Genomic DNA, 11,208 nt, shown 5'->3' with positions numbered 1-11,208 from the left:
ATAAGTTCACTGAACATGACTCGCCTAGCTGAACAACTGATGGAGTTCACTCACGTGTCAGCAGTTGTTCGCTTAGTGATAGTTGTACAAGTATCCTTAGACTTGAGGTCATCATAGTCATCTTGTGTACACTGAACTATGCTTTGGTTTAGTTCTTAGTCTCCAGGGACAATTATTAGGGCTCTTCTGGGTATAGGAATTTGTACACGAAGATAGTGTATGATCAATAAAGGATCTACCCCTTCCAGTGAAGGAAGCAAATGTTCAAGGCTGATCCACTTATGCTAGTTCAGGAATCTCTGGCCAGAGTGAATGAAATTAGAAAGGAGTTTCTAATTTGCATAGAACTACGCATAGTAAATGGTAAGCAAGTGATTGAATTAGATAGACTTGACACGAGATCCATGCCTTGTATTTAATCGGGACATTGTAGGGTAGAAGGAGTTTATTGTACGGTAACTATTCACTGACAGGTTCTTGGTATTCTAAGCAGTGAATTCATATTATCCGGATAGTCGCGATATGTTGAGAAGCATCACTCACGATGTAGAATAAATGTGATTAATTAATTAATCATATTTAATAAATTAGAGAATTTATATAAATAATGATAAAATAGTTTTATTATTATTTATTTCTACTACCGGCTTAATATTGAACCTACAGGGTCACACCATAAAAAGAGAATGATTTAATGGTGGAGGAATTAATTAATAATGGCTAATAATTATTTATTTGTAAAATAAATAATTAATTGGCAAATTTAATAATTGATTAAATGAGATTTAATTGATTATAAATTAATTAAGAAAAGTTCTTAATATTATTAATTAAAGGATTTAATTTTTGGAAATTAAATCAAGAGAGAGAATTATTTCTAAAGTGTTTAGAAAAAGGATTAATGATTAAAAGGTGTTTTAATTATTAATGAGAATAATAAATGGGATAATAATAATAATATTTATGGAAAAATTTCAGCTGAAAATTTTGCCTATAAATTCACTATTATAGACCCTATTTTATTCTAACCCACATCAAACACAAAACCCAAAAAGTTTGGAAAACCCAATTCTCTCCACCTCATTCCTCCTCCTTAACATCGTTTTCTTGGTGGATACCGGTGGAGTGCTTCACACTTGAGGAGCAACTGCTAAGGATCTCTGATCGTTGTCTCCAAATTATTGTAAAAGGTTAGATTCGATCCCTCGAATTTTTATTCACGATTTATATGCTTTTATTTTGATTTTGTATGTGTAAAAGTATTTTACCATGACCCCGCTGCGTTTAAAATCCAACAATGGTATCAGAGCCAGGTTGTATGCATATAGATCTGTGGTAAAAATTTCAGAATTTTATGTGCTTGTATGAATTAATTATGATTTTTACAAGTTATATCATGGATTAATTTTATCTGATGAGAAATCGTTTCTCTGAATAATTTTGAATGTTGATCTGGGTTCTACAAGTGTTGTAGATCGTCTGGGTATTTTTTTCATAATTTTATGATGTATAGATTTTTTATTATGAATTTTTGAAGTTCTTGTAATTAAATTCATAATTAAATAAGTATAAATATATGTATATATAGTATATATATATGTTTGTATTGTCTGCTATATATCTACATCAGTACTTTGTCTGTGGTTTTTCTGCTGCACGGATAGAAAAAGTAGAACAGAGAAGTAAGATGTACGGCGGCACGAGTTTTGAGGTAAGTGACGGCTGCTGCAGCAAAAAAAAAAAATAGGGGTGTAACGCATTCCGGGAATGCGTTACACACCTGTGGCGCATTCACAGAATGCGTTACACCCTTTAATGGCTTAAAAGGGGTGTAACGCATCACCAGAATGCGTTACAGGGCTTGTAACGCGTTCCTGTAATGCGTTACAGCCCTTCTGTTGATTTTAAAATTGATTTTCTGGGAGTTTCGTAACTCCGTTTTGGGCGTGCAATATACCGTTGGATTCGTTTTTTCGAGACGGATCTAATGGAGTGATCAATTTTAGTTTATATAAAAGTTTTGAACTGTTTATATTTCCATGAAGTGTTTTAAAGCTATTTTTAACTGTTTTAACTGCTTTTAAATGTTTCATGTGATACATAGAGATGTATAATGCTTAGACTAATGTGCTAGATGATGTAACATGCCTACCTTGATGTTTATTCATGTTGATATATGTGATATATGCTTAGTTTATCATGCGATGATAGATTTAGGTGAACTTAAATAAACATAAGGCGTTTGTTAGACAACCTAGTATAGTGAAATTGTTTCATAACCTTAATAACAATATTATGAATACAATCATGAGATTCTTATGTTTATGAAACACGTAATTGAATATGAATTTTCGATATGAGAGAAAGGATGATTCTGTCAACAACAGATTTCTATCTGTAAGAAAGGGTTATTAAGTGACCCCTCTTGACAATGCTCCACCCGATCTGGGAATCATCTGATTATTGATTATTGATTTGAAATATTTAATTTAAAAGGAAGAATTTCTTTATAATATGATTATGATTGTAACGTAATGTAATCCCTCTAAAATTAAATAATATCAAGTAGTAATTGGCCAATGACACAACGGGCTTGTGTCGGTCATATCCTTCCAGCATGATAGAAAAGTAGTTCTTATTTTTGAATCATTGTCGGTTCGTGCTACAGCCGAGGGCTTTGATTTCGAAATAAGAAATACTTGTCTATTACATAGAGATGTATACATTGAATAAGAATCTAAAGGTCAGTACGTGCTACAGCCGTGGGCCTTTGGGGACTGATTCAACTGTACGGAATGTTGGGTTAGACTTGACTTAGAATATTGAGTTTGTCGTGCTACAGCTGAGACTCAATTATTCAAGAGGCTAAAGTTTGATTAGGGAATAACATGAGATGTAATTGACAAGAGTTATCTGCCTATTGAACATTGCATGGCGGTTCGTGCTATAGCCGGGGTTGTGTAATGGAATGTAGGATCCCTATTCCCACTAGCATTATGAATGCTTAATTTTTCACGTAGAGGGTTGAATAAATTAGATAAACTAGTGGGAGCCACTTATGAATAAAGACACGATTCATATAGTGTTTTAAAATGAAATCGAATATTTGCTAAGTGTTGTTATGTGTTTAATCATTTACATATTTACTTTGTACGTTATGTCTTCTGCACTATCACTTAGGAGCATACTAGATGCTCACAAATTGACTGGTCCTAATTATGCTGACTGGCTTCAAAACTTGAGAATTGTTCTCAGGATTGAGAAGCTGGAATACGTGATTGACTCACCTAAGCCTACTGAACCTGCTAGTGATGCACATAATGCTGAACATGTTGTGTATCGTAAGTGGATAGATGATGCAAATGTTGCTCAATGCATCATGCTAGCTTCGATGAACATTGAGCTACAAAAGCAACATGAGCATATGGATGCTCACACTATCCTCATGCATCTACAAGAGTTGTATGATGTGGCAGGGAGGATAGCTCGATATGAGATATCGAAGGAGCTGTTCGGGTGTAGGATGTCTGAGGGATCATCTGTGAATGACCATGTACTTAAGATGATCAATTTGATAGAACATCTTGGACAACTTGGTTTTGCCATGGATGGGGAGCTGAGCCAAGACTTGGTCTTGCAATCGCTTCCGAGTTCGTTCTCGCAGTTTGTTGTGAACTTTCACATGAATAAGTTGGATGTCAGCCTGCCTGAACTCCACAACATGTTGAAGATTGCGGAATCGAATTTTCCCCCTAAGAAGAGTTCTGTTCTTCTAATTGGTGAAGGTTCCAATCCTAAGAAAAGGAAGAGGAACTCTTCCAAGAAGAAGAAAGTAGGTGAAGAAAAGTCGGTTCCACCAAAAGCTGAAGACCCCAAGAGCAAAGTTGTTTGCTTTCACTGTAACAAGGTGGGGCACTGGAAGAGGAACTGCAAGGTTTACCTTGCAGAATTGAAGAAGAAGAAGGGTAGTGAGACTACCGCTTCTGATTCAGGTATGTTCATGATAGAAGTGAATATGTCATTAAATCAAATTTCTACTTGGAACCGCCTGTGGTTCTCAAATCTGCAATTTGTTGCAGGGACCAAGGAGAAGTAGGACTCTTGAGGAAGATGAGGTGATTCTACTGATGGAAATGGAGCAAGAGTTGCTGCTGAAGATGTAGAATTATTTCATTTACATATGCCTACGGGCAAGACTATTGTTTTAAATAAGTGTTATTTTGTTCCCTCGATTGTGAGGAATATTATTCCCATGTTAGACTTGGCTGGATTTTCATTTATTATTGAGAATAATGAATGTTCTATTCTTAGAGATAATATTCTTTATGGACGTCGTACTTTAAATAATGGTCTGTATAAATGTGACATAATTTACTTCAGATTGAACAAACTAATAAAAGAAAAGGGATGATGAAAATCTCACTTTATAGTGGCATTGCAGTCTCCATTTAGTAGACATGGAGAGAGGGCTGCAAATTTGCTAGGAATGGTACACACAGATGTATGTGGACCAATGTCTACGCAAGCCATGGGTGGATTTTCATACTTCATTACTTTCATAGATGATAGATCTGGATTCGGATATGTGTTTGATGAAACACAAGTCTGAGGCCTTTGAAAAGTTCAAAGAATATAAGTATGAAGTGGAGAAACAACCAAACATAGTATTATAACTCTTCGATTAGATCGAGGTGGTGAATACTTGAACGGAGAGTTTCTAGATTATCTCAAAGTAAATGGTATAGTCTCCCAGTGGACGCCTCCAGATTGGTATCTGAAAGGAGAAATCGAACTTTGTTAGACATAGTTCGGTCCATGATGAGCTATGCAAATCTTCCAGTATTCCTATGGGGTTATGCATTGGAAACCTCAGCATATTTACTGAATAAGGTGCCTTCCAAAATCTGTTCCTCAAACTTCGTATGAGATATGGAAAGAAAGGAAACCGAGTCTTAAACACGTTAAGATTTGGGGATGTCCAGCTTATGTCAAGAAAGTTGACCCAGATAAGCTGGAATATCGATCCGGAAAATGTAGTTTTGTGGGATATCCTAAAGAGACTTTAGGGTATTACTTTTGCACCGATCATCGGGTGTTTGTCTCCAGACATGCTACCTTCTTGGAAAAGGAGTTTATCCTTGAAGGAAACAGTGGGAGCAAAATTGAACTTGATGAAGTTCAAGAAGCACAAACTACTACGGATCAAGTGGAAACACCTGTTCTGACTGAACAACCTTTTATGGAACAGCCCATTCGTAGGTCAGGGAGAGTGTCTCGCCAACCTGAGAGGTAAAATGGCCTTGTCATTGAGAATGACAATGAGTTGTCGATCATTGATGTTGACGACCCTGTGACCTATAATGAGGCCATGAGTAGTGTTGACTCAGAGAAATGGCATAGTGCCATGAAATCCAGAATGGAATCTATGTATACGGTATACAAAAGATAGATTATAGCAGTTGGCCAGGTGGAGACCAATAAGGCCAGGCTTGTGGCAAAAGAATTCAAACAAAGGCAATGGATTGACTTTGATGAAACCTTTTACCTGTAGCCCTATTAAAATTAGTTCGGATTTTGCTTACGAATGCTGCTTACTACGACTATGAGATCTGGCAATTAGCCAGATGGTTTTCTTTCCAAGAGAAATGAAAACCTAGTGTATAAGCTGCTGCAAACCATATGTGGTTTAAAGCAGGCTTCTCAAAAGATGGAACATTCGTTTTGATGAGACAATCAAAGAGTTTGATTTTATCAAAAACGAAGATGAACCATGCGTCTACAAAAGGGTTAGTGGGAGCGCGGTAACATTTCTTATATTGTATTGAATTAGAGTTGACACACATAACAACATAGCAGACCCACTCACAAAGCTACTTTATGAAAGTCACTTTGATCGTCATAAAGACAAGATGGGTATTAGATACCAGAGTGATTGGCTTTAGTACAAGTGGGAGATTGAAAGGAATATGTCCTAAGTCCAATCATGTATTAGGATTTAGGAATAACTTTTGTGTAATCTGTTTTGATTTCATTGATATTAATAAAGACTTGTTTTGTTTTTATTACGGGCTTTATCTATTTAAGTGTTTAAATAAGATATACCATAGTTTAGAGTAAAGCTTTTTATGGATTATGATGAGATCATAATAGTGAGACCTAAAAAGATGATAACTCTAAACTTAAATAGTTCCTGGTCATAGGATTACTAACTGGTAATTAATAATCCGCAAAGATCGGTACATACTATGCTTGCTTCATTATGAAGGATGTCTGTTCTCATAGACATTTGTGTGGTGACACTATAGCTAGTATGTAGGTGCTTATTATAGAATAAGTTCACTGAACATGACTCGCCTAGCTGAAAAACTAAAGGAGTTCACTCACGTGTCAGCAGTTGTTCGCTTAGTGATAGTTGTACAAGTATCCTTAGACTTGAGGTCATCATAGTCATCTTGTGTACACTGAACTATGCTTTGGTTTAGTCCTTAGTCTCCAGGGACAATTATTAGGGCTCTTCTGGGTATAGGAATTTGTACACGAAGATAGTGTATGATTAATAAAGGATCTACCCCTTCCAGTGAAGGAAGCGAATGTTCAAGGCTGATCCACTTATGCTAGTTCAGGAATCTCTGGCCAGAGTGAATGAAATTAGAAAGGAGTTTCTAATTTGCATAGAACTACGCATAGTAAATGGTAAGCAAGTGATTGAATTAGATAGGCTTGACACGAGATCCATGCCTTGTATTTAATCGGGACATTGTAGGGTAGAAGGAGTTTATTGTACGGTAACTATTCACTGACAGGTTCTTGATATTCTAAGCAGTGAATTCATATTGTCCGGATAGTCGCGATATGTTGAGAAGCATCATTCACGATGTAGAATAAATATGATTAATTAATTAATCATATTTAATAAATTAGAGAATTTATATAAATAATGATAAAATAGTTTTATTATTATTTATTTCTACTACCGGCTTAATATTGAACCTACAGGGTCACACCATAAAAAGAGAATGATTTAATGGTGGAGGAATTAATTAATAATGGCTAATAATTATTTATTTGTGAAATAAATAATTAATTGGCAAATTTAATAATTGATTAAATGAGATTTAATTGATTATAAATTAATTAAAAAAAGTTCTTAATATTATTAATTAAATGATTTAATTTTTGGAAATTAAATCAAGAGAGAGAATTATTTCTAAAGTGTTTAGAAAAAGGATTAATGATTAAAAGGTGTTTTAATTATTAATGAGAATAGTAAATGGGATAATAATAATAATATTTATGGGAAAATTTCAGCTGAAAATTTTGCCTATAAATACACTATTATAGACCCTATTTTATTCTAACCCGCATCAAACACAAAACCCAAAAAGTTTGGAAAACCCAATTCTCTCCACCTCCTTCCTCCTCCTTAACATCGTTTTCTTGGTGAATACCGGTGGAGTGCTTCACACTTGAGGAGCAACTGCTAAGGATCTCTGATCGTTGACTCCAAATTATTTTAAAAGGTTAGATTCGATCCCTCGAATTTTTATTCACGATTTATATGCTTTTATTTGGATTTTGTATGTGTAAAAGTGTTTTGCCATGACCCCGCTGCGTTTAAAATCCAACAGGTTCTTTTCATGGGGACGGGGGATTATCACGCATTTTAAAATTCCTGTAAAGCATGGTTCTCTAAATAATTTTAAATATATTTTCTTTTAAATAAAAATATAATATTTAAACTTTTATACAGAAAAAGAAAATTCTAAAAATAAATTATAGAACTATACTTTATAGTAGCCTTAAAATACGTGTCAAGCATGAGAAAAAAGTATGTAAAGAATTGAGTGGAACAGGGATAGTATATTTTTAGATCATCCTCATTTCACCTTTGATCAATTAATGCAATCTATTTATCAACATCCACTCTCACTAACGTGTGTTATTTTTTTTAAAGTGAACATGTATTTTGAAACAAAGAGTATTAAATAATTATTTATTTTTTAAATTTGAATTTAAGTAAAATATCAAATATATTAAAATTTCGACATTGACAATTTAAAAAGTAATGTACTATATCTAAAGTTATGAATGTCTCAATTATTTAAAAAAAACTGGATATGTTATTAAAACTCGACTTGAAAAATAAAATGATATAAATTACGAAATAAGTGTAGAGTGTGAGTGTCTTTGTCATTATACTATAAACACTAGTATTTGATCTCAATGTAAGTTGTAAAACTATAAAACTTAGAAAAAAATACTTGTTATAAATTTTACCTTATGGTTGGCCGAGTAAAAATATATGCAAATATTGGTGGACAGCTCGAATTCAGCTAAACTCGGTTGTTCGTGAAAAAACATGTGTTTGGGTCGTGCACGGTTCTTTTATAAACAATTCCAGTTTGAACATCACTTTTGGCTTGGTTATTAAACTCGGTTCAGATTATTTAAGAAAAAAGTTAAAGCTCAGCTCGATTCGAACATAGTTCGGTTCAATTCGATTTATTTTTAGCTTTATCAGCTTCTTTTTACTTATGTTGCATTTAATGTTGCTTACCACATGTAATTATCTAGGTCAACTTGGAGTTTTATTTTGGAAAGTTGGGTTCCAAGTATCATAATTTGAGTCACAAGAAATTAACTTCATTTAGTACTGTACTTGCTCTAAGAGGTTTGTCTTGCAACTGCATGTATGTTAAAGTTGAGCTCGATCTACAAATATGTGTACGTGTGTGTATAAAAATTTATTTAACTTGATATATTTATCACTTGTAATCAACTTTATCTGAATTTGATTTGAGTTTTTAACCAAATAAAAGATCATTGAGATTAATGCTAAAGACATGTATTCCGAAATTTCTTGATGGTTTTAGTTACGTCCGTGAATACGTATAAAGTTGCATGCAAAAATATATTTATGATATATTTTATTCATTTGAGATTTTGTAAATACGTATATAGTTTAAATTCCATAAAAATTTGGATGTTATTTCTTTTTAATTCTATGCAGATTATGGTGGATTTAAAAGATTGATTTTGGTGAATTAAATTAAATCTCATGGATTTATTGAATTGAATTATTAATATTTTTTTATTTCATAATAGAATATATCAATTAATAACAATATTGTAGTTTAAAATAAATAACAATATTCAAATAATAAGTCCAACTCATCAACTAGCAAAAGAGTGTAACTAATCACTCATATTCGTTATGTTCCTCGCTCTCATCATACTGGGCTTCACCATCTTCTTCATTTACCACATTACGAGGCCTATCTTCCCATATAAAATTATCAATGTTATCTCTCCAAGTATTTGTTTCAGTATTTTGTTGTTGTCGACTTGACATATTTGATTCAAGAATATCAGCTTCCTCCATGTCCGAAGATAGGTCATCCACTAATTCAATAAGGAAATTCATCAAAGCGTCATTCTTTTCCAAGAAAATTGTGTATGCCAGCACAAGCTAATACCTACTCTACAAGTACTTGAAATGGAAATGGAGGTGCAAAAATTCTCTCGATCATATTTCTCAATGAGTATGATGGAAATTAAAGAGCTCATTTGCATTTCTTGGGTGACGGACCTTGGCCACCAAATTCTTTTAGATGATATCTTACTTTACGAATTGGAACTAAAAATTGGCGACGTGTTTTTACTAAATTATTTTCCTTTATATAATCAAAAGTCACAATACTATAGATACAAGAAAAATAATAAATAAATATTACCTTGAGGAACTTCTGACCTGTTTTTCCTCGATAGTGTGTTAGGTAATGAATCACACATAGGGGGGTGAATGTGTTTTTCTGATTTTAGGCCTTTCTTGAAAGTTAATGGTTGAACAAAGTAAATTAAATCTTGTATAAAAAAGTGTTCATGCAGAATCTAAACTTGCAGAAAATAAAGAACACAAATCTTCAAAACTCACTTAATTTTTATATTAAAAATTAAGACTGTTTTGCTACAAAATTTCTAAACTCTTTGATGTTAAAGAGCTCAGCTTCTTCTTGAGAGTGATACAAGAGATTTGATCTAAATTGTTACATCTTACTAAAGGACCATTGTTAATTTTATAACTCAGTTAACTGTTGGTTTACACAGTGGATAATAAACATGCTATTAACTTTTCGAAACTGTCACTTGTCATTTCTATTTATAGAAAAGCAAATCTTCCATTTCTGGCTTAGCATATCTTTAGCATCCCGTGTTTACTTTAATCTTCTTCTGTCAGTTAATCTTTGCCATTGATCTTGCACACTCTTCAAGCTGCTTTTTGTAGACTTGTCAATCCAGCTGTCGGATTGTTTGTTAATTGTTTATCTTGGATATTGAACTGATCTGCAATTCTGTACTTTGAGACTGTACCTCGAGATCTCCAGTTTGAATTAATAGAACACTTGACATCTCGATAAGTACATAGGCTTATCGAGATCTCTAGCACTCCATTTTGAGTTTGGCTTGTAGAGGTCTTCAGCTTATCGAGATCTCTAGTCTTCACATCTTTACTTTCACTTGTAGATATCTCTGAGTTCGCGAATGAATGTAGACTTGTCGAAAACTCTGAGTTCTCTAGTGAAGGAATGACTTGTCGATATCTCCAATCTCCAGTCCTTCAAATTGGCTTTTCGATATCTTCTTGGGTTCTCGAGTAGCTTTCCTGACTTCTCTACTCTCGGTGGATATTGCTCATCCGTCGAGTAGTGATTGCTCATTTGTCGAGCAGATATTGCTCATTCGTCGAATTAATACTGCTCATCCGTCGACTAGATCTTGCTCATCTGTCGGCTAGCAAAATTATTATCCTGATGGATGTTCCTCATCCGTCGGTACTCTCTGGAGTTCTCGAATGACTTCTCTATAACAATAAATATGTGACTTGTAGAGATCTTGACTTAGAATATTTTTCTCCAAACAGATTTATTCAACTCCAAGTTTCTACAAAATTCTTCCGAGGCTTGATCTTCTTGATCTTCTTCCAGATAAAATCCTTAGGCTTGATACTGTTTTAGGAAAAAGACTTCAGTCTGCTCCTTTGCATTTTTACAGGCTTTAAGTGTTACAAATACAAAATACAAATTTAGATAACAATACAACTTACTCAGGGTTGACGAATTGTCTTAGTCTTGTTAAAGTACAGGCATGTCTTTTATAACATAGTGCATCAATTAACAATTTTGAGTCATGTGCTGGACCTTCTCACCT

This window comes from Apium graveolens, chromosome 6, assembly GCF_009905375.1.
Source record: "Apium graveolens cultivar Ventura chromosome 6, ASM990537v1, whole genome shotgun sequence".
Lineage (NCBI taxonomy): Eukaryota > Viridiplantae > Streptophyta > Magnoliopsida > Apiales > Apiaceae > Apium > Apium graveolens.
The sequence above is the reverse complement of the archived record's forward strand: the minus strand, read 5'-3'. Positions refer to the sequence as shown.